The 25,392-nt window shown below is 38.5% G+C and overlaps 1 protein-coding gene across 1 annotated transcript in view; it reads left to right on the plus strand.

Annotated features, from left to right (window-relative positions):
* The window catches only part of ST6GALNAC3 (ST6 N-acetylgalactosaminide alpha-2,6-sialyltransferase 3), a 226,991-nt gene that overhangs the window by 185,524 nt on the left and 16,075 nt on the right, over nucleotides 1-25,392 (plus strand). The window lies entirely within an intron of this gene.

A 25,392-nucleotide genomic window follows, 5' to 3' on the forward strand; every position in this document is an offset into this window, starting at 1 on the left:
CTAAACTTCCATCAATATCATCTTTAAAATCCATTTGCAATGTAAATGATTCAAAGTATAATCCATCCTGCTGTGTTTCAGAACACTTCCTTCTTATTTAATTGCCACAGACACTTTAGTTACTAATTGAACTTTATTGTTTATGATGTTGCATTTCATTAATACTTGTGATAAAAATCGCATGTTCCAGCAGTTTTTTTAATATGTTAATGCCACTGGTGGGTAGAATTCAGAATTGTTGGGGAAGAGATCATCTCAGAGGTTTCAAGATTGCAGTCTTATAACCAAGTAGTGAAACCGCCCCACAAGCATGATCCTGAAAAAGAGAATGTATGTTTGCAGTGTAAAATCTTTCCCTTATTGTGTGATGGAATAAACTAAAGCTTCTTTAATTGTAAGGAAGATACTGGAAATGTTTCAGATTACATGCACACATATATATATATGTTCATATGTATTTGAATGACAAAGTGAATAATTAGGAAAGTTTGGGACATAGTTTGAAATAAGAATTGTTTAGGTTCAGGAGCTATTAAGCCCATTCACCCAAAAGCTGTAATTAAAGATATTAAGGAAACCGTAAGGCTGAAGTTTTAGCAGTAGGTACAGGAAGGGGATGGGAAGTAACTTTGGCAGAGTGTGGCTGAGAAGTCACTGAATAGATAACACATAACTCAGTTCTGTGAAGTGGAAGGTACCTTAATTTCTGAACACGAGGTTTGCACCTCCCAGTCTCATGGATTCAGGGGAAGGATCATTTAGGTCCAGAAGGTGTAAAGTGACTCATTATGGAACCTCCCTGTCCCCACTGTTTCACCTCCCGCCACAATCCCAGTATGGCTCATTAGCTTTAGCTCTACCTCTAGTATTACTGAAATAGCATCCAGCCTGTGCTGGGTCACCCAGAGAAAATGGTGCATTGCAGCACTGCTGGTATTTGATGGTACAGAAAAGCCACATTGATCCAAGTTACTTTTCAGAGCAGAACATGTTTATATCGAGATTTTGTCCTCGTAAAGCTGTTTGCTTCTCTGTGCAGAACAGAGACCCTTATCCCTCCTCAGACTCCTGCACAAAAATCCCCAAGGATGAGAGCAGTGAGAATCACTGGCTGTGATCTCTACTTCTGCCCACCCTCGAAGGAGGAGAAGGAGCAGAGCTTTCCCTGGAAGACCCTCCCTCGGTGTTGGATGCAATTACAACACTTTCTCTCATTTCAATATTTCATCCACACTTGCGCTTGGGTAAACAGATTTGCCAATCCTGGACATTATTTCTTAATGGACACTGATACTTTCTTGCACATACAACAGGCAGACTCCTTTGCTAACCTGCTTAGGCCAAGTAAAGGCAAAGAATCGAGGCAAGTGAGACAACTAATTTCATATCCTCATTCATACGCCCTTGCTCCAGACCTCACATGCTCAGTAGGGACACATTCAGCACCCTTGGCAGGATGCTAAACAATTGGCACAGCCTGGAGAAGAAGTTTCTTTATCTGGATCCAGAGTAATTCTTTCAGGTTGAAGCTTTATTGAACTGATCATGAGAGCAGATCGGCCCCGGTGCTGGGCACTCTGCCAATCTACAATGTGTAGAGTACAGGATTTGTCCTGCAGCTAAACAATAGCTCTCCTTCACCTCCGCATCTCTCATGCTGCAGCCCTTTCAGCTCAGAGGGGAACTTAAGTCTGCGGATGAATTGTAAGTCCAGGTCGGCTTTGTGATTAAGAACTATTTTTCTTGTGCCATAGCAGAAAAAGAATTCAAGTAGATGCAATAATGGTATCGCATTCAGCATGTAAATGCCATTGAATGTGGAACAGAATGTACTTCTGTCTAACAGAAAATTGCATTTAGAACTTGTTGCTACTTCTCTGCTTTTGTAATAACCCTTCAACTCAGACCCTGGATCTCAACATAAATATGTTGGCGTTTCATACAAAAGAGTCAGAGAACATCTATTATCTCCTAAAAGCTGAGAAATTCTGGCAGATGTGTTAAGACATGATGGGATTCTTCCCCTTGTGACTCTCAGAAGGTCACAAAAGAGATTGTTTTGGAAGAACTAATTTTTAAAGAACACTTTCTTTGCTAGGATTCTTTTATGATGTTTTTGCACATACTGACAGGGCCTGTAAGAGGAAAAGAGGGAGAGCTGGAGAGAGAAGAAATGCTGGATTAGGAGTTCAGCATTGCCCAAAAGAGTTAATAAGTACCACCACAAATTAATAATTACTTTTCATTTGTCAGCCATTGCTTATAAAGCACAATGAAAATATAACCAAGATTTGCAGACTTAGGTACCAAAAGTTAGATGTTCACTCCAGAGTTTGACAGTGATGAGATTTCCCAAGGTATACCTGGCATTTCTCTTTCCATGACTGCATGTTTTCCTTGTGAAATTCTTCCCCTTAATAAATAGCTTTACTTGAAATGAATTCTGAGGTACAGTGACTTCACTGGTAGCTGCTGGATATTCATTACCTTAGAAGGTCAGGCCACTTGGATAGCCATTTCTTGCACTGTTTTATTACTAAACAGACAGGAGACATGGAACTTGTTTGTACTTCTCTCTTCTAGCTTAAGTTGAATATCTATATTTTGCGTCACCACATAAGTGTATCCTTCATTAAGAAAACCAGAGAAATGCTGGGTATTAATCAGCCGAATCCATTTTCTGAATTATAGCTCATATTTGCAGTGCGCTCAAAATAGTGCATAACAGAGATTACTGCTGTTTTAGTGGTAAAATAATAAATGAAAATTCAAAACTAATTTTGGAATGGAAATATAAGGATAAAAAATGACTGATGAGACAGCTTGTAGAGTTCTGTTTTGGAAATCATTAGTTTTTAGTGAAATTGAATTTTGGACTGTCAAAAGCTCCCATAAAATGGAAATCAAGTTCTCACCCTGTTTTTTCACCCTTTCCAACACATCCTCCTCACTCCTAGAAAGACACCTCCTGGGATATGAGCTGGCCTTACCATAGCTCTTCTCTTTCTTCTGGAAATGGAGTGTTCTACATCACTGTTAATGTTCCACTGAACTAGGGTGCAGGGCAGTTTGCCTTTTCCAGACTGGAATGTCACTCTGATGTAGAGTTACGATCTTTGCTTGGCTTTGTAGATTTCAGCAGATTTTTAGTGAACATTTAGCCCACCAAACCTATTTTTGTCTTAATCCAGCTAATCTGATAGCTACGGAGTAAAGGTGTGTTTTAAAGACAGCAGGATCGTATGTTATTCACATATTTTATAAAGTTATTCTTTTAGGTATAAAAAGATCCAACAGAACAGTGAGTTGAAAAAGAGACAATTGCAGTTGAGATACCAGCACATGAGTGTCTTTATCCATTAATGTACCAAATACAGTCTTTAGTCCTTGAAGATGTATTCCGGATCATCTCTTGAGTTAAGGCAGCTTCCTAATCCAAAATCCTATTCTCATCAATTCAAACCCCCTTTTTTATGCACGAATTCCAGCTTCCCATGCCAGCCATCCCCTGATACTTCTTCTTGCTTGTAGTCACACTTCCAGCCTATTCCAGTAACTTCCAGAAGATCCTGTGGGATACAGGCTGTCCTGACAAGTAGCTTTCCTCTTTCTTTAGGGAACAAAGTGTTTCATCTCTTCATGCCTCAAGTTACCAGTATCTGGAGTCCGCTGATGCCTCCCAAAGGCAGTTCAGATTGGGTTAGCAGCTGAGCCATTGGACTGACAGCAGAAAACAGGATTCTGTTTAGACAGCATGAGAAGCGTGCAGTGATGCACAGTAACCTCCTGAATGCAAATATGTGTGTGACATTTTCATTTTTGCAGTTTTCTAAGGAAGTAGCAAGCCAGGTCACTGTAATGAATTGGTAAACATCACACTGTATTATATATTAAATTCATCTCCTAGAGCTCAGAAGCAGGGTGTTAATGCAATACTCCCTACTATGATGTTTGCTTTGTGATATTGGTATGGTGCTGTGTTCTAAAATATTCGCATCCCACTCATACCGTACCACTGTGTTATTAGCCTAAATATATGAAGACAAAAAAGACCATGAAGAAAGTTAATTCACTTTTGGTTTTCAATTCTTATGCACTGTAACAGAATGTGAATAACCTCATTACTATACAGTTTTTGTGTGCCACATAACGACCTCTATACTAAAGACCAAAGTTTGCATAATTGAGGAGAGTCTCACCTACAACAGTGCTGGAATTCATTAACATAAAGCTGAAATAATGCTAAGAAAATAGCATTTGCTGTCTCATATTTAAACTGAAGCACTAGGTGTTTTCTTTTCTTTGGACTTCTTAAAGGTATAGGCTCACGTTGGGGAACATAACTTGTCATACTGAATCTAGCAAAAAATGAGAGATGGTCCTGTAACTCGTCAGCCATTTACATACCAAATGGAAAAGAGCTGTTCTCATGTAGCTTTGCAGTTCCCTGCAAATACCAGTGGAGTACATGTTACTTAATGGATTTATTTTTATAGTCAATGTATTCGTATATTTATCTTGACTTTTAAGTGCTCATTCTTCATGCTAGGCTCTCTATGGTAATTAAAATATACCATAAATCATGTCCACTGTAATTACCAAAATGCACTGTAATTATCTGTTGATCTTTTGTGCCTATTAAATAACTACTGGGATGCTTTAAAGCTGAGTTATTTTTGTATTCCTTGAGGCAAACCTATTGCAAAATGTTGGTGATTCATTTAATATTGCAGAGTAGACCCGCTCTGGAGTGTTTCCTACCTTCTCCCTCTTCCCACTGTAGTGTTATGTCAGTACTATTGACTATCGTTTTGTTAAAAATCACAGTTATGAATGACACCTTAATCCTGAATGCTCTTCCAGCTGGAAGCAATATCCTGTGGTACGGAGTTATCAAGGGTTGCTCTGCAGGCAGCTATTCCTTCATCTTGCACTTTGTCTTTACTATGACTGCAGACAGAAATTTTACATGAATTGAGAAAATTCAAGCCTGAGTTGGAAAAAGGAACAACTCTTATCTGAAACCTGCAGGTAGTTAAACTGCCTTCAGTGCATCTGCTCAGAGTGAGAGTTGTGAGCCAAACGGTAACAACCACGAGTATACAAAAAACAATCCGAAAAATGGAAAAATAGTTCTACTGTAAATATCTATGTATGAATGTGTGTAATGTAGTTCTCATTAGCCTTGAGACAAATTCACCTACCATTACTTACTGTAATATTTCCCAAGTTTTCCCTATTCACAAGTATTAATTCTAACTAAAATATAGGCACCTTACTAGATTTTTTTTAATATTATCAATTCCATGGTTGTGTAAGAAGTATGAAGACGCGATTTACTGTATTGTTGTATTGGAAATGGAGGTGAGCCCAAGTGGAATTATAGAGGTTTCAGGGTTAATTTTCTCACTCTTCATGGAAATCCTTACATCAGTATCCTGCAAACTTGATTTTCCACTGGTAGTAATATCTTGCAGCTGCGGCTGTGTGTAATGCAGCAGTGGTAAGTTCTTGTCTTTAGAGAGTTATGTAAGTCATTATTTAAAAATAGAGATCCAGGAGTCACAGCCGGTTAATTAATCTGTACCAAGGAAAGCAAAGTGGCTGGCCTTTCAGGCATCCCAGTGATGGCCGAATAAGCTTGCAATCCCATTAAATTGTCACTTCTATGTTTCTTTTTCGCAATGTCCCCCCCCTTTTTTTTTTCTGCTGTATAACAAATAGGTGCTGAAACAACCAGTTTATTGCAGACACAGCTTTCAAATGATTATTGCATGGATCTAGTTAAAAACTAGAAAATAATTAGAAATAACCAGTGTACCTCTTCCCACTGTGGACTGAGGATTTGTTATGCATAAACCTATCAGGAATGTAACCAGCCAGGTACCACTTTCAGGTTGTGTGTGATTCAAATCTACCACTACGATAATTCAGCCTTGTTACCGTCTTTTGCTCTTGCCATGCCATTCCATGACATCTCTTGTTATGTTGCAGTTATTTTAACAGCCCTATGGCCAAGCCTGAAAGCTGCCATTTTATTGTTTAAAATAAGACCAAAAGAAACATATATTCTATCTACGTCAATATTATAGTAATTCATACTATCGGGAAATAGAAAAGGTAAAACTATGTAATAGCTTGACTAGAAAAGGAACTTTCTCACAAGGACTGATGGAGTGAGTAGCAGTAGTTGCCACATCCCTGTAAGCAGTAGTAAGCAATCAAATGGCTCAAGTCTAACTAGGAGAATCTTATTGGTTCAAGGTAATTCTTTGTAGGTTAATAAGCAATGAATTATTTTTACAGTTGCAACAGCATGAGCAGGAATACTCCAATCTTCATTTGGTTGTAGCCTGAACAACACATGCTCCCTGCCGTGCCACATTTGGGATACGCAGTCCACGTGAGTGGATGAACTTAGTTATACCCCTCACAGCCCAGAATACGGCCTCTTTACTCCAAATGCTCTATTACCTCTCATTTGTTGAGTTATCAGTATCTCTGGAGAAGAGCTAAATTAATCACATTCTTTAAAATGTATCTATAGATTTAGTTTATCAATCTATACAGAGGCAGGAATTGCAGTCTTTAGCAAAAGATTATATGTGAGTTTTGAACATCCATGCTACGGTTTGAATTTCTAAGACAGGTGGAGGGAGGTTTAGAACTCATTGTGATCACATGAAGAGAGGTATGAAGAGGATGTTCACGTCAGATCATGATTCCCTTCAGTGAAAACAAGCGCTGAAACCCTGATCTTGCTGAATTCCACACAGGGCAGTGGAGCCTGATAGCCAGTTGATAAGGAGCCAAATTGAAACATAGGTACCAAAACAAATGGTTTCTGTGTACTACAGTAAATCTGTGTCTAAACTTTGGAAATATTTTGTTACTTTTTGAGCCTCTTTCTTCCAGATATTTACACAAAGAAAGTCTCCTCAGTCCCAAAACCTCTTCCTCACCCCAGAAGAACAGGCATAACCTCTGTAACAGCCTTACAAGTTTAACATATTCCAGTACATTTACCTTCCAGATGAAGTCAAAGATATTTGCTGGCCTTTATTCCCACAACTGTCTGAAAACGCCATATCCCGGGATCAGTATGCAAGAAACCACAGAAATCTTACACCAGTCAGCTTCTATGACGCAGAAAAGAAAGATGGTGATGCTCTTAATCAGTTTTATGTCTAGCAAACTCAAATGACAGCCCCTCAATAACTGCTAGGTTTTATTCTTTATCTGAGCATTATGTCTTCTTTATCTCACGCATTGCCAGTCTCTCCAGTATAAGACTTGAGTCGCTGTTATCTTAGTCAATTCACATGATTCAGATTGTACAAATGGCTTGTTCTGACACAAAACTGTGTGAGCAGTGCTGTCTTATACCCACACTGCATCACTGAGCAGTGCCAAGTGCAAAACACAACCATCTACCCCATTTAAAGATAATTTGGTCGTGTAATTAGATGCTATTGTTCAGATATTTCTTGTTGGTTTATGCACAGACTTGACAATTTTTAAGGTAAAGTGTAGTACATGGGGCTTTCTGGTATTTGAAATCAAAATTATTGAGGCCTTTTTTTGGTTCTCTCAGCAAGAGGTGTCATTTGATCCAGAGCAGGTTTTTTAGCTTATTATTCCTTAGTGTCAGATGAAAGGAAGACAATACTTCTGTAAAGGTATATATGGGTCTGTAAGGAAGATGTGAGCGTAATGCTCGCTCTTCCAAAGTAATTTCAGGAGTATTAATAGACGTTGTGTTAATTACAGTGTAACAATAACTATCTGTTGAGGGGAAAGAATCTAGGGGTAACATGAACAGCTGTGAATAGTTTCCTTCTCTGTCTGCATAGGGTAGATATAGTCCTATATGTCAAAGCTGATGGCAGGACACTCCTTGATTTATGTGGGAATTGGTCCTTGGGACCCAAGACAAACTAACCTCAAATTGTGCTTCTAGCGTCCTACATTAGTATTTGTGAAAATTTCATTCCTTTAACAGTATGTGTACCTTAATGACAATTTTTACAATATTCTTTTTGTCTAGACTTCTGTGGGAAATTCTGTGTAGATATTGGCTAACATGGATATCTCGCTTTATTTAACGAATTCAGCTGTAATAACACATTTTCTGAAAAAAAAAACCTGGAGCAAATCAGGGTGCTTGTCTTTTCTAAAATGCTAGAGAAAGACTGATATGTTGCTGGCTGCCCAATGTAGGCAGATATATTCCTTTTTTTAATAGCAAATCATATTTCTAACTTTTTGTGAAATTTAAGATAGAGATTGATCCTTTGATCAATCAATCACTGCAGAAACCCAGTCTGCAGTGGACTAGGAAGACTGCCCTACAATACAAGGTCTGACACAAAAAGAACAAGACTGTAGCTCTTTTTATTTAACAAATTAAGAAAATCAACTATGATCACGTTCCAAATAGTTCCTTTCTGAGTTGACAGGTGCATACGATGTTGCCAAGGTTTAAAGCAATTCCGCAGACCATTTTCTGAAATGCCTTTGAAGATCTCCATCCGTTTAGCTTTTATATCTTCTACTAACAAGAAATGGATTCTTTTGAGCACCAACTTGATCTTTGGGAAGAGGGAGCCAGGTCTGGTGAATAGGGTGAGTGCTCAAACACAGTGATGCTGTCGTTACCTGAAGACTGCTTCACAGACAAAGTGTTGTGGGCTGCTGCACAATGACATTTTCTGACCAAGGATAAGAAAACATCTCTATTTGAACATGCCTCCACTCATCCTGAGTGAAGCCATCAAGTTGAGCCTTGTCTCACCATGACAGTTTAGAAGACATTCTATACTTGTCTCTTTGTCTCCATCCCCCCACTCTTGGTTGCTGAACTATAGGGTAAGTCTTGGGTTTTTTTTGTGTTAGTCTTCGTATCTACATTACTTCCAATCTTTTCTTTTACTTCACTCTTTGCTCTGAACCTTTCAGGACAAGTCCCGTGTAGCCTGATGTAAACAATTCTGAGCCCAAAAGAGCGAGAAACATCTGCAAATAGTAACCAAAAAGCAGAAGCAATTATGTGCATAAATATTATTCGGATCCATAAAATCATGACATGTCTTGATCTGTCAGCTTTAAATCATCTTGTGCAATTAAAAGGTTTAAATTCATCTTCATGGAGAGAGATACTATAACTCCCAGCACTTTTTCCTGATAGAACAAGATTAGAATCGCCTTTGGTTATTTCTGTTTACTTTTTATTTGTGAAAAGTGCAGGGAGGAATGATACAAAACTCTCAGGAGTTCAGTCCATGATTAACTGTGACGTAATTGACAGAGGAAAACAGCAACAACTCATACAGCCAGTAATTAATCTCTACTTTTATGGCCTACATTTGCCAACTGTCTCCGCATTTGACAGAGAGAGTGACTTGCTGAATGTTTAATTTCTTCAGTGACAGTTAAGGTATGAAATCAGATTTGAAGATAAACATCTCTATGGCTTCTGCTTACAAAAAGAGTAGCCAATTAACTCTGCTTGCTTAGTCCTTGCAAATATTTGCCATGGGATTGACATAGGAAATAGAACATTTTTTCCCTTTCAGTTCAGTTCCACTTCACTGCAGTTCAGGATTCCTTGTTTCAGGCACAGGAACCATGCAAGTATTTTATTTTAGTTTTATTCCTTTTCTTTTTTGCCTGTTTTAAGAGCTAAATCACGCGAGATGCTGAGTATCTCCCATGAGGCACTGCATACCCTAGTGGGATGTGAGCAGTTTGGCATTTCCCAGGAGACGATTTACACCTCTTGGGACTGTTAAAACAAGTAACTTGGAGATCAGGCAGTGAGTGGTTGCAGTGAATTCTTTCCAGAGAGATCTTCTCCGTATATTGAGGGGAGATGATTTCATTTGCATGGCTTTCGTGGACTGGCAAACCTGCCTGTCTGACCCATAACACACATTGCTGATCCGCAGGAGAAAACTTCTGCCCTCTGCTCTCCCTGAAAATTTGAGATTCTGTCCACATTCTGCATCCTCTGGACAAGTCAAACAATCTGCAAGAAAACCGACAGCTGCAGCCAAGAACCGAGAGAGAAAATTTGCCATCAAAAAGAAATTAAATGACTGTCCAGCTCACCTGCATTTGATTTTTAGAGTAAATACACTTGAGATGTTTCCCATTTAGTACTATTGAAAAGGTAGTTTCTTGACACCATTTTATATAAAACAATCAGGAATGTGGACTCAAGCAGCTGTGTATATAACGGGACTGTGTTTGTCAGAATCTTCTTTATTAAGTTGGAGATGGCAGAGGAAATGGAGCTTTTTTTTTTTCTTTAAGCTTTAATGCACTTTTGTTTTGAACTCGTCATTTTGATTTGCCTCTGAGCTTTGTTTTGATTTTCCTTGAAGATTTCTGGTAACAATAATTGTTTGCAACAGGAAGATTCATTTGAACTGACTTCCATTTTAGACTTCAATTCCTATAAAATGAAAGGGTATTGCGATGGGGATGTTAGCAGAGAGGACTGATGCTTCTGTACAATGCACTTCTGCTCCAACTGTAAATATATTTTCGTGATTAATAAAGGAGAGTAGAAGTCATTGTACTCTGTTAGGGTTTTATTGATGGCTGCTCCCCAGAATACTGAAAAGATGCTATCAATACTCTTGACACTCTGCTCAATCAAGACATGACCCTGCAATGCAACCAGACAATGAGCTCACTTCAGAGATAGAGCAATGCTACCAGTCAGGGGAGAGGTGGCTGTTGTTATTTTTGATTGATTTTTTTCTGATCATTTCATTAAAATATAACCAGTGCCATTAAATAATATTTAATGCCACCAGAGTGCTGTTGGACACAAATGGGAAATCAATCATCTTGTTCTGTAGTTCAGTAGCCTTCAGCCGTGTGAACTGCATCAGTACCTCAGGGAGAAAGGCTCCACCTCGCACAGCAGACAAAACCGGATCAATAATAGTATGTAAGATTTAGTTTTTAAATTCGCTCTTGCTTGGAATGTGCCAACGGGCGTGTTCAATATCAGATATCTGGGTTTCAAACGCGAAGTTTTCAAGTCCACTCTTAATATTTGCAACTTGCTAAGTATTTTTGTTCCGTCAGTGCTGCACATCAAAAGCCAAAATGATAAGAGCGGAGGTTCCCCTGGGCAAGCTGGAAAGACTGTACTTACTGTCAAATATACAGCATGATCTTAGCCCAGTGTTGGAATTAGCTGGGCATGCTCTTTGATGTGCTTTACAGTTTGAACAGTAGGTAATCTTTGTTGGTTCAGAGCATTCAGCCTCATTGGTGTGCAAAGATGCATTGGTAAGCGGCGCCTTAAGAAATATAGTGGCAATTGAGACAGGTTAGGAATAGAACCACTCTCTGGCCTCGGTTACAACTGGTCCCCGGTGCATTAATGGAGTAGAATAGTTGCCTCTGAAGGATTTAAGATGATCCCATTAACTGCAGTGGATATTTGTTCGCGTTCCTTACCTGTGGGGGCAGGGGAAAAGGATTACAGTCAGTAGCCACTAGCAAAGGAGAGCTTTGCTGACTGTTAGTAATGTCTTCATAGGACTGGGGGAAGCTGAACAATTCTGTAACATTTAAAATATTCTTGACCACAGCCTCGTATCTCCCTTCAAAAAGTCGGTGTGAGGTGAGTTTTCACATGAGCTCAAAGTATTTAAAACACTCCCTCTGGGTCTGGCCAGAATGCATTTGATGATTCCTTGCAGCTGTTTAATTCCAACATAATTGCCTTTGAGATTTCCCATCTGATTTTTCTGTGTAAGATGCACTAGGCTATGCAGATAAGAAGCAATCCATACATTTTGTGTGTAGAAGTAAATCAAAGATTATAACGCAGATGGACAACAGCAAGCAAAATGCTCAGTACTTGCAATTTAAAATACATTGCAATGTGAATCCCACTGAGTTGAAATATCTCATTTCCAAGAATTTCCTGGGGCAGGAAGCATGAGGTCACTTTGTTCTGCACCAGTCACACTGGTCTACAAATTAAAATCTAATGAAACATGTTTGAAACAATTACATACACCTTTTTTGAGTTCTTCAGACAATAAATTCATATAAGCTATCCAAAGACTAGCGGTTCTTGCTGACAAATATGATAGTAGTTAAACATGATGCTACGTAATTGTGCTGAAAATGTGGTTTTCCCTTCTGATCACACAAAGATGGCTTAATCAATTTTCTGTCATCTATAGGTGACAGATGAAAGGAATTACTAAGTCTGTCCCTTTTGGATGTCATTCCCTGTGATATTGAATCCTCCCCTAATCTACATGCACTTGAAAACCTTGCCCTACCAACATTGCTGCTTCCAATTGTCTTTTTCAAATAGATCCTAAATCCTAAATGACACGTTCAAATATTCTTGCGAGGGCCTTTGAGCACTTATCTTGTTGGAACAGAGCCATGGGCTGCACAAACCATTGTATTAGGCATTTGGTCTCTGACAGGTAGATGTGGGAACTGTTGAACGTTATATTGAACGCGAGGAAAGGCAGATGTGGGAACTGTTGAACATGATATTGAACGCGAGGAAAATAAAAGGAAGGGATGGAAGGGATGGTAGAAGTACCAATCAGAGGGAGAAGGATTGTGTTACATTCCCGGCTCAGCCACACCTAATCTCCACAATCCTCTAAAGAAAAGCAAGAAGTGCGCTGTGTGTGCAGCTGGAAGCGCTATTCAAACCATGCAGCATGAGCACGTTGTTCTCTTTTGTGAATTTAGTTTCTCACACCATCTCCATCCCAGCATGAGAGAAGTCTGTACGCTCAGTGCAATCGTATCATAATTTGGATCTCTACAGGAGACACAACTTGCGTCGCCAGAATGCATCAAGCCGATGCATGTGTCAATGCGCAGTTACACACACACACACCAGTTCCAGGCCCGTGGTGATGTTTTTCAAACTAATATATTGACTGGAGTGCAAGGATATTTTTTAAGCATATCCAGGAGGAAAAAGAGCATTACAATGAGGAAGAAAACCCAGCAGAATGCTGACACCCAAGTACATTACTTAGTGTGCAGTTGCATTAATGAACCATTACTTCAAATCCCAGGTTTGCCAATAGTGTCACTGTTCGTTTATCAAGGCAGAATCATCCTGGATGTGAGCAGAATGCCTGTATAATAGATAACTTCTCAGTCTTCCCATACCATACATTTCCTTGAGCCCATTACAAAAGATTTATTTTTAAATTGGAATTTATTTTTTTTTTTCACAACTGGGCAGAATGAGACTGTTTGTTGAACAAATGGTGTTAAAATCCCCAAGGGTCTGACTTACTTCAATAACAACCAAGACTACTGCTTGAGCCAGCTGATGCTCTTTTAATGAGCGCTGCTTGTCAGAGGATCATATCTGCAAGTTGCTGTATGAAATAACCATTTTCCATGAGTTCATAAAGCAGTTTCTCTTTTGAAATGGATGAGGTGTTGTACCAATCTCTGCAGCACAAAGCAGACACTTGTTTGAACTGAATGGGAGAAAAAAAACCCACAACCCAAAGCATATGACGGGGTTTTTCTCTTGTTCTTTGTATTTTAGTTGTTTTCCCTCTCTGTGACAGACAGCTTTGTGTTTGTACACAACAAGCTCAATAGATTGGAGAAGAAAAATGCTGAAATGCGAGCTTCAAAATGAATTTCAGCTTTGGCCTGAGCAAATTAATACCAGCCTGACAGGTTGCTTATTTAGCAAACTGGGTGGACAGTGAGATAAAGCCTTTTCATGCGACAAGACATCCCGAAAAGGCCTCTCTTTGTCCTTCTTAAGGTTTTTCAAGGCAAAGCGACAAGATTAAAAACAAAGTGAGTTCCTTTTTTAAAGGAAGATCACCTCATACCAAGCCCAAGTTTATTAATGTTACTTTCTGACAAGTACAACCACTTTATGGTTTTGCTGAGTCTGTGGACCTGATTGCTTTTAAATAAAACTGTACCATATAACTACTGTACTACTATTTTTACCGATGGATTCAAAGATAAGATCATGCCGTAAAAGAACAGCATTTAGTAGCCCCGCCGTCAACCTGTTCTTTTTAATGTATGTGTTATTTATTGCTGCAGGTTAGGTTATACCCTTGAATATCACATTTCTCACCAGAAAGAGCAATGAGTAATTGAGTACTGCAGGGTTTAATGTTCAATACCGAGTCATTTTGATTAGACCCATATTTTATCACTTGTGCTATTAACATCAAAGATTTTTCTAAACTACAATACTCCCTGCATTTGGTTGTAATGTGAATTAAGGAAATCAGGTTCCAACATACTCAGGTACCTTCGGGTTTTTTTTGTCCTGTGCATATCAAAACAGTTGAAGTCACTGATAGAATTCAGATTGTACTGATGTACAGAGTAACTCTGTCCTATGAAAATGAACCACTGAAGTTAATTCAGGTTTGTTCAGAGCCTTGAACTATGAAAGTAATGAGTCTTTCAGACAGTTAATTCAAGCAGAACAGAAACTGAATCCACTTAAATGTTACTACTGCTTGGATTGAATCTTACCATCCCTCATAGGTCTGAAGATCCGAGTCTCAGTGGATGAGATCCGCAAATCCCAACTCTGACCACGGCAAAGAGAGAGGGGATGATTTGGTCTTTGTTTATTCAATGGAGTGACTGCCATAGCTTGCTTTCTGACCAGAAGCATAAATATATAATTCGATTTTGCTCTAAAAGTCATTTTTACCATTTGTAAACCTTTCTCCGTTTTGCAGATCTTACACCCAGGCTGATAGAATCACGAAGCAGGGAATAATAACGATTTCTTGCACAGAAAAACGTGTATGCTAGAGATGTTAGTTGAATGTTTCACCTCTATTAACCTCTCCTCTAAACCAGCAGAGAACTGGGAATATTTACTTATCATACAAATTCAAACTAAGATGCTTTTTCTGTGAGCAAAAATGCTCCCAAACTTTGTTTGCAAGGGTAAAGCCTTGTGTGGTTTGCTGCATGTATTACCCTCACTGTATTTTTAAAATTATTTAGTGTTCTTAATATTGAGCAGATAGAAGAAAAATTCTCTCTGGTATTTAACTTTTTTACTTCAAAACTGGTTAAACTTTTATTCCTATTTGTCCATCTCAAAATGCCACAGATTTTTCTACATTATCTAAGCTGCTCTGTTGCGATGCAGGCAGTATATATGATACTCTGCTTCTCTTTAGTGTTCCAGGCTACACAGAAAACAGCCTCTAGCATATTAACTGACTGTCTCACCTGCAGTAAAACAGGAAAGCATTTTAAAAGATAAGTTTTCCCTTGTCATCGTTCTTTCTTGTACTCTAGATTATCAGAGCCTTTCCCCCTTCATGTAAGCAGAGGCAAATATAGAGAAAAACGTGTTCTTTAAACCACAGGAACATTTTTCTTTGCTGTTCTATTAATATCTGACTGGAATGAAAAGGAAAAATTCTGAATAAATGACTACAGGCTTCTTAAAACCTGTAAAATGATTTTTTAAACAGGACTTTGGCTAACAAAAATGTGATCTGAACATGTGTGTAATGGAGCTAGACTCACAGAGGAAAATGATAATTTCTTATGTCTGGCACCTGTCAGGTTTCCTTAAGAGTCTAAATGCACGCGTTATTGCTGATAACCAGCCTTACTCCCAAATAGACCAATCAAAGCCTAATTTTCAGAGGTAAATCTTAGAGTCCTTATGAAGTCCAGTTTGAAAACAAGATCCTGTGTTATCCACCAGAGGCCATTATCAGCCAGATTTGTTTGCACCAAATGTGGCTTTGAAGGATAGCACTGGTAAGAAATCAGAGAGAATCTCTCTTCCAACACTGAACAAGGAGTGATAACAGCGTAAGAAGTAGTACTAGTCCTAAAACTTGCCTTTCTGCTCCAGTGGTTTTACACCGGAGATTCCGAGATGATACACACAGCCTCACAGTTGCGATGCTGCTGAAAGCTGTGGTGAGGTACTAGGAGCAGCGTTCAGAGCAGGTAGCGATCATGTTGCCCTATACATCATGATTAGGCTGGGACAAAGAACAGATGGCATGAGAAGGAGATGAATTCCATGAATATGGAGTGGGTGGCAATTGTAGCCGGTCCAAGCTCTGAGACCTGAGAGTGTGGTAAATAGTGATAAATGTGAAGGGGTTCTTTCCTGGGTATTACAAGCTACGGGAAGACAGAATGGAGTTGTCAGCTACCTGACAACTAATTTTTATACATGAGGGGTTTTTTTATGTTGCTTTTATTCTGTGATGTGTTGTTTCATTTGTTTGTTTGCTGCCAGGCATTCACTGTGAGATTTTCGGATTCCCAATTTATGAAGCGATGGCTTTGCGTGGGTAAAGCCTGTGAGACCAGCCAGAGAAGCTATGGTTTCACAGTTAGGAAAGATGAATCCACAACTGGTAGTGAATGTTTAAGGCCTGTTTTTTTGGGTAAATTACTATAAGCAAACATATTTGACTTTCCTTTGCGATTTGTCCCTCCAAGTTAATTGTTTGACTTTTGAGTTTTTGAGTTTTTATTGATGGTTCCATTTTCCACTCTGTAGTTACTGCATTGCAAAAAGAAGTGCTCAGAAAGCCAGAGAGAAGAGAAAAATACTCCAAAGGAAGTTGGACTATTAGTCTCCTGAGACACCTAGTGTATAGATTTCTTTGGCTTTTAAAAGACCCATCAGTCACACCTCCATTCAGGATCAAGTCCAGCCTGTTTCTGAGACTTAGTGTCATAGGCTGCAAGCAATAACTCTACAGTGGAGAGATGACATGTTTCAATGGAGATGCCAGGGTTTAAGCACGGATTAGTTCAACTCACTTTTTCTTGTCAGATGCTTTAGAAGGTGTGAAATGGCTGAGCAAAACACATGGGAATACAACTAGGATGTTAAGGAGTTCATTCCTCTGCCCTTACAAATTAATTAATTAATTAATGGTTTTCATCCTTTTAATCTCGGATAATTATTTGCATCGCAGAAGGAACCAGTAGGGTAATAGTGCACTGTTTCATGATTAGAAAGATGTTACTGGATTTTTTCCTTACTGTTTCCTTAGGAGAATTTATCTCTGTGCCTTAATACTTATTTCAGAGTGTAATAGTTTTAGACTTTCAGATGATTTTTTCTTCTCTTTGCAAGAAAAGAAAACGAGTTTCACAGTTCCTCACAGGAAAGCTATAAAATAATTTCTGGTTAATACCAAGGAAATATTTGCAATATTTACAATAATTGCACTGTTATTCTTCTAAATAGTTCCTGTCTTTTTTTTTTAATTTGTAAAAAGGTATGGGTATCCTTTTTCTTTCAGTGAGATTTTGCTTATTTCAAGTGAGGCTCAAAGCTCATTTGTGGATGTCATATAGGTTCAAATTAAGATACTCTTTCTGAATGACATAGAAATTCCATAATGAAAAATGATTATTTTCAAAGTTTATGGCTTCGAAGTTGATTGCTTACCCTTTCCAGAAAAGCTCATTTAGACTTTTGAAGGTGTATTCAAACTTTATTGAAAAGGACACTTTGGAAAAGATGGAGAACAAGAAATACAAACCACCAGGAATATGAGGTCATTTATTGACAGGAATTCTGCACCATTTAGGGAGATGGAGTTGAGCAATATTTGTCTCTCTTCTATATCCTGCTTGTAGGAGCCTGGATTCTGTGGCATGGCAGTTGCTTTGATGTGTATTTTGTAGTACCGTTGCACTCTATTTAGAGTGAGGGATGTGCGGGGCTGGCTGAGAAAACAAATCTCTCTGAGATTTTCAGCCAATGAAGGATGGCACTCTGGGAAATCAGCTTCCCCATATTTCAAAACTGTGTTCAGTGAAAGGACAGTCTGCACAGTGAGGCACAATGAAAGAGGATTTACTGGGGTTTAATCTAGTTGGAAATTCTGTACTTTGAAAAGTCCTCCATGCAAACAAGCCAGGGTGAACAATTTTTCTTTGCTTGCAAATCTACACGTACATCCCATTATGTCATATGATAATTTATGGAATATTTTATGATTTACGATAATCTGTGGAATATCTTTTTCCTAACAGAGAATCATCAGGTTTATCGGGTCTGCTTGAGACTCAGGGGCAGAAGCAGACAGGGATTCTTGCTTTCTTAAAGGGCCTCCAATTGCTTTTCTGTCACAACCACACAACTACTGGCACATTGCCCATCTCTAAGGGAGACTTTTCAAAACTTCTGGGACAAGTTGTATACAGGTAGTCGTGTCGCAAATGCCTGTATACCCCCTGTGGGCTATGCCGTGTTACCTGCTGCTCCGCGCAACTTGTGTTTACCAAGCGCATTGGTTTCCTCTTGTCCTGTCCTCTACCATACACTCTTAATGCTTTTGATTGAGAAATAGGTTTATCTCTTGTCAATTTGCTGCCTACTCTGGGCTTGATCCTACGGCTCTGAAGACAATGAGAGTACTGCTGGGAGATTCAACGGGAGCTACAACAAGCAGTTTGGAGATCTCTGGTAGCTTCGTGTTCTTCAATTAAAATGTCAGAATGACTACTTAATTTACAGGTGTGCTAGTAGTTCAGTTTGGATAAAACCAAAAGGTTGCTATTTATTTTGAAGCACTCAAAAATGTGAAGGCAAATTAGTAATTCAGTACAACTTTGAGGAAATGCTAATTCTTAATACTTGGGTAGCTGAGGTCCTCTGTCCACAAGGTCATTCAGATACAAGTACGGTGCAGTGTACTCTGAGATCAAAACTCAAAAGAGATAACAAAGAACATAAATAATTTTTCACTTTCCTTTTTTATGGCATTTTGGAAAAACTTAATTTAAATTGAAAATACATTTTTTTAACAAATAGAAGGAAAGAAAAGGATAGGTCGTTTTCTAGAAGCTGCATTGAACAGATCTTCTACCTGTGGCTACCAAACAAAAATCCATAGTAATGCAAGCATTCACCTTACGACTCTGAGAAATACGTGTTCTACCTCTCCTCATTATTAATTTTGAACAAAGTTAAGCACGTAGGGCAAAGTACTGAAGAGCTCTCACCACTATTTTCTTAGGGAGGAATGCTTTACTGTTGGTCTTGTCTCAAGCTGGCAAGATTCTGTTGGATTGTATAATATTTTAATTGTGAGGATTTATAAACACTGTTCAGATAAATAACAATGTGGTGCCAGGTAAAAGATACAAAGAGGTGAATTGAATGGTATTTAATCATAGCTGTGTCTGCTTCTCAGGCTCTTGGAGTGGACTTCTGGAGTGGTAAAGCAATTACCATTAGAGCGATTATCGCTGTATGTGAATACTGGGCACACTTCAATCCAGGCTTGAAAAAGATGTGGTCCCATTAACTGCCTTTATAGGCACAAAGTCTTTTTTAAGCCATTTACTTGTCTGTAATAAAAATATCAGCTATTTCGCTCTTCTCAAATAGAATTTTTTGGTTTTCGAATTTCTTATTAATAGAAAATTCTAGAAAGCAGCTCTATCAAGGCATATGAATGCACATTCCTGGAGGGTGGAGATACATATTCCCAGCTGGATTGCTTTAAGACACAGCCACTTCCTAACTGCCCAGTGCAAAGTCAGCCGCTTGCTGTTGTGCTTCCAATGTGCATGAGTTGATCGAATCTGGTTATTTCACGTTGAAGCACGTTAGAGACCTCCACCATGTGCCACCAGAGCTGTGTGGGATCAGTGACCTCCACTTGTTTGGTGGTGGTAAGCAGCTGGAGCAGTAACATCATCTGCCACACAGCTGGAGTCAGGCAATGCCTGACAGGATGCTGAGTGTAAGTGAGGAAGGCACATAAGCTCAGCATAGGTTTAACTGATCTAACTTTATAGACCACGTAGCTTTGTCCATCCAAGCCTTAGCTTTCTGCTTATTAGTAATTTTTGCCCTTGCATACCTTGCATAACATTATGAGGTCTTGTTTATGGGCAGTATTAAATTGCTCAGATAGAATGTGTATGTTAGTATGATAGCAGTGCAAAATGCATTTTTCCCATGGTTAATTTTCACACCTTCATGCAATACAGAATTGCATTTCATGCAATTTATGCGCTAGTGAGATAAGTTATCAAGAGGGGATAATCTTGTATTTGTTATGCCTTCACCCCAGACTCTCTTCTTAAAGGGAAACTCCAGAAATTTCTAGGAAAGCAAGTTAAAAACCCCCTTCCTGGAAGAAAAGAGGTTTGTCTTATGTGTTCATTTACTGCAGTATTTGAGAATGGAGTGAGATAATATCTAGCATCTTTTCAAACACTTTATACAAAACACTTCCACTCCAGCTGCTTCTTACAGCCTCTATAAACTCTGTTTAAATGTTATGGAGGCTGTCTAGTCTACACTGTGGTTTGCAAGTTAGAAATGGTGAAATCATTCCACAGTCTGTGAAGACAAGTACCATTTCAAACTAATCTTTTGCATGCACTTAGAGAAACCAAATAAAATACAAAGGTAAAACAAGAGCAAAGCATCACTCAAGGGCTCAGAGAAGAAGTGATGGTTCATGGTTCCTTATCTGAAGAGCTGGTCTCTGGTTATGCTCATACAAGTAAGTGGCAAACTCGAATGACCTCAACTGATCATGTTCCCTCTTCTTCCTCCACCTGTACTGTTGTTCTCAGGTACTAACAAAAGCTTTTTCTCTTCAACAGTTGCTGAGATTTATTGTCTGAGTCATTTTAAGGAATGGTCTTCATAAAATAGTTTAATTTATATTCCTTCCCCCAACCAGTAAATTTTTATTTCTTACATCCTCTTAGGAACAAACTGAAGGAAAACAAAGTCATAATATCACCAGTAGAATAATTCGACATTTACAAAGAGCCATCCTCTAGTATATAAAAGATAATTCATTTGCACTGTCTTGTAGGCATAAGGAATACTTGTGATAGATCTAAGTGCAATGTCTGTCTATCGTATCGGTAAATCGGTTAGCTTAATCTGTGCGTATTATATATATCTGCAGAGGTAGTGCATGACAAAGTGTGTAATAATGAATACTGCACAATGGAGGACAATACTGCACAGCATAAAGATAAAGGATAATGACATTACTCTAAAATAGCAAAGCCCTAAGCAATGCTAGTAAACCTATGAGGAGATGTAAGATGTCTGCATTGTTGCATATGGTAATAAACTACGTGTATACACATAGTTTTATAATGATAGATGGATACAGACTATTATATGAGCAGTTCAAGAAGAAATTACCTGTTTGTATCAAATAATTTCCATATGAAAGGTTTAGGGTCGTGGGTGTTCTTGGTTTGCTTTTCTGAGATCTGCAGTTCTAAAACTGGTTTCTTATCACAAACTTGCAGCCATATAACCATATCTCATCAGATCAGACAAGTTAAACACAGTCAGATCCGGTCAATATTCAGATGAGCGATTTCCAAGGTAATTCAAGAATGCATTAGGAAACTGCTCTATATGAGTGTCTGCACTGAATAAGTATCTCCTGTGCTGTAGGGGACTTTGCCCAATACACAGATCTTCATCCTCAACCTGAATTGTCCTTTATCATTGCCGTGCTGTAAAGCACCTTCCACATTTCCTCACAAGTGGCTGCATTTGTTGGTGTGTATGTTGTCTACCGAGAACCTTGTGGGATGATAAGTACTTTACAAGTAACGGTGCCAGCTCGGGAACAATGACTTTCTGCAGCCCTGATTTTAGCATATCCCAATAGAACGTTAATTGTGAAGCACCATTTAGGTTAGCCTAAACTAGGATAGACCGCTGTTTCCTTGTCAAAAGTTCTTATGCAGTGCTGGCGTATACCTGTCAGAAGGGCAAGATAAACCAGCAGTTCTATTACCGTCTTCTCAGAGACAAAATAGAAAGAATATGGCTAATTTTCATTCCTCTGTAAGATGTGATTTAATTGCCTTGTTGGACTTAACTGAGAGGTGGACCCAGACATTGCATCTTGAGATTTCCATTTGCTTTTTCTCTAGGACAGTTGATGTACATTTCTCGCTTTGACTGAACACATAAGGTAGAATGTCACACTGTGTAGACTTCTGTTTCTTCTCAGGTCTCTGTAACAGCTACCATTCCACCCCTCTTGGAGAAAACGTGTGGGAAAACCATATATGAGGACTGAATATTGTAATAGATAAGAGCTATGATAAAGAATAGCAACTCACTTGTAATCATCAAGCCGTAAGTTAACATCAGCACAAAATGAAACAAGAGGCTATCAAACCTATTGCCAGAGGAAAATACAGTATGAATAAACACAAAACACAAACGAAAGATGTGAGTAGGCTTGTATAATGACAAAGAGGGAGTCTAACAAGTTGAGTATCTTCTTTACTATTTAATGCCAAAGACAAATATTACAGCTAATTTTTCAAAGAAGAAAATAATGATTTTTCTTCTGCATTTTTTTCCTGAATAAATAGCAAAACCATGGAACAATTTCCTTAAGTGAACATATAGAACGAGATGTGCAGCAGAAAAAACACTATTGGTGTGATCGTAATTGTGATTAGGTAATCACAGTTGATTTTCTTGCTCTAAGACAATCATCATCCACTGTTTTGAAGGAAAACAGTGCATGGCACAATTATGCACAAGAAAGAATACATAATTCATATACATAAGAATTATACATAATAAAGAAATCCCTAAGCCACAAAGCTATCATCTAGATGTGTTCTTTCCATAGGTTTAGTGTAGGCTCCATATTAGGGAGCTGTATCTTCAAAAGGTCCTTCTGCCTCTATAGCAACCGTGATATCAGTCTGGCAGAGGAATTCAGCTCTGGCGGGAGTGGTTCCAGTGGCTTCAGTGAAGTTCTGCCTGGCCACACCAGAAGTAAGTTACACTGACTGCTCTCAGTTTGGAAATACAGTCTCTGCACTGTGTGAAAATGCTGACACACGTGGTCTGAGAACTGGCACTGAACATATCTTTTCAGAGCAAATAGTAAAACCAAGTCAGGTGTCAATCATTCATAAATATCTTCTATCTATATATAAAGCTGGGTAGGAGATCTAATTATAGAAGGAACAAAGAAATGAAATCTCTCTTCATTGATGTTTTTGCTCAGTTTGGAAAAAGAAATATTTTCATAAATATTCTGGATAGGTTGGAAGATGCAATTTTGCACTATTTCCTTCCTCTGGTTCTAAATGAGGATGCTCATTTCTAAAACCTCTAAAGCATAAGCAAGTTTGACTATGACTTTTAAATTTGGATTTAGGTAAGGAAGTCCAATTTATACACGCTTGGAGAGGTTTTGTTAATACCAAGTGTATCTGAATGTGCCTGTCTTTGTACCTTCGTAGGACTTCATATTGCCTAATATAATCTTCATCATGGCTTTAATTTTTCCTCAAAATGGATTGCTTTTATACCTGCTATTTACCGTCCTTGCCAGAGTCATTGAGCACAAGAAATACAGTATCTACAAGATGCAGAAGCCACTTTCTTTCTCGCACTCCTGTAATAGGTAATGGATGGTTTTAGAAAGGATCTTCACTCTGTGCTTTACCTATTCATGTGTAGGATTTTGATTTCATTTGAAATGAAAGGCGTAAACCTCAGGTCTGAAAACTAATAGAATTTCTGCATTTACCTGCTGATCCATAGCCTTTAGGTTAGATTGTGTGTCAGCCGGCAGTCGGCTTGTTGAATGAAGCAATACTTTAAAACTGAAATGAAAAGATTTCTGTTATATGTAGCCTGACACCAGATATGAAGGCAGATTTCTGGTGGCTTATTATTGGAAATATTTTCCAGTGTGCCTGATAAGCGAGACTGAACAAGCCGCAGGAAGCGGACCTAATCAGATAATGCTCACTTGCAGACCAGGAAAATGAGAAGAAACGTATTTTGCCTAAGTGCTATGCCTTCCCTTGTCAAGACTGAAGACAGAACGGCTAGTGTAGTGGCAAAAGGCACTGTAGAGATCAGGGAGTAAACCTGCTGGTTTGTCAGTGTGGCTGTTGCATTTAAGCCTATTTACTTGTATATATTCATTGTGTGTTTTATGGGGAGTTCATATCGAACTGCTTGAGTGAGTTAGAGCTCTGAAGCTGGGGCGTACGTAGAAGGACAACATCAAACTGGATGAGCCATTCACTTTTCAGGAAGTCTAAGTATTTTCTTTGAACTTCAAAGGAATTTGAGACACAGACTTGTAAGGAAGATCCCCACAAAGGATTGAACGCTGTATTCTGCTCAGACTATCAGTCCATGAACATTCTTCATGGAGATGCATTTAAGCATGGGGTAGTCACAGGATGAGCAAATTATTAGTACGATTTGAGGGGCATTCATAAAGCTGCAGGATGGAGCACAAGGGAAGGCGTCTAGAAATGGTTAGAATGAGTTTCCAAGAAAGTGAGGCCAAAAGATTCCTTCCTTGTTTCCATGCCTAGATATAAAGCGGTAGTTACCGTGGGTTGATGTTTGACACAGAAAGGTATATAACACAGCTTCATATTCTTTCATCCCTTCAGAATACACATAGATAATAGATTATATCAAATGCAAACATAGTCAGTGCTACATTAATATTGCATGACAAACGTGCATACTTCTATTTGTTGGCCTAGACACTTTTTAAATTATTGTCAGAAGATTTTCTTTGTTCTGAGTTTTTTCAAGAACAGCTCAGTTCTTGGCTTTGTATCTTAAACTTTTCTGTTCTGGAGAAAATGAATTTAATTTCATAAAACCTACTCTGTACTGATTTTTCTAAACAATTACTGCCAGATTAAAGTTTAAATGGATTGATTGTCACTATAAGTATATTCATGTTCATACATATCTGGAGTAAACATGCCATCTGGGGCTTCTGCTTTATTTTTTTTACTGTATATTTGGAATTGAAAGTAAGGTTTATTTTGTGAGGAAAAAAAAATCAATAAATCTTTTCAGTTGTCTCAGACTTTGTATAACTAATTGTAATTAGTATAATGTCTTTGTTGGCAAGAGCTTATCACACAAACAGCATGAAGTGAAGAGGCAAAGAAAAAGCCTCATAAAGAACGATGTTTTGTAAAGCTAATTGTGACACTATTTCTGATATTGTGTGTGATTGGATGCCTAATTTTTTCATCTGATTTTCCTTCCAGCAATGTAGCTACTGGTGTTACCTGAGCAACATCAGAGTTACTGGAGTTCTCTGTAATCATAACTACATATCAGATTTTTGGCAGTTGTGATTTTCACAATTTGGTGCCAAAAAGATGTAGTCTTGAGTGTGCTTTGTTGACTCACTGAAAAGATTATCTCACTAAGAGCAATATAATATGTGGAGGAGAAATCAGATCATTTATTTATAAAGCAAAGGAGCGTTGTCCTGTTTCAGGAAAGTGTTTCAATAACTTTGGTTCACTGGAAATATCGAATTCCTGAAGCCAACTGAATTTTTCACTGTACTTTAT

The sequence above is a fragment of the Cuculus canorus genome, chromosome 8, assembly GCF_017976375.1.
Source record: "Cuculus canorus isolate bCucCan1 chromosome 8, bCucCan1.pri, whole genome shotgun sequence".
Classification (NCBI taxonomy): Eukaryota; Metazoa; Chordata; class Aves; order Cuculiformes; family Cuculidae; genus Cuculus; species Cuculus canorus.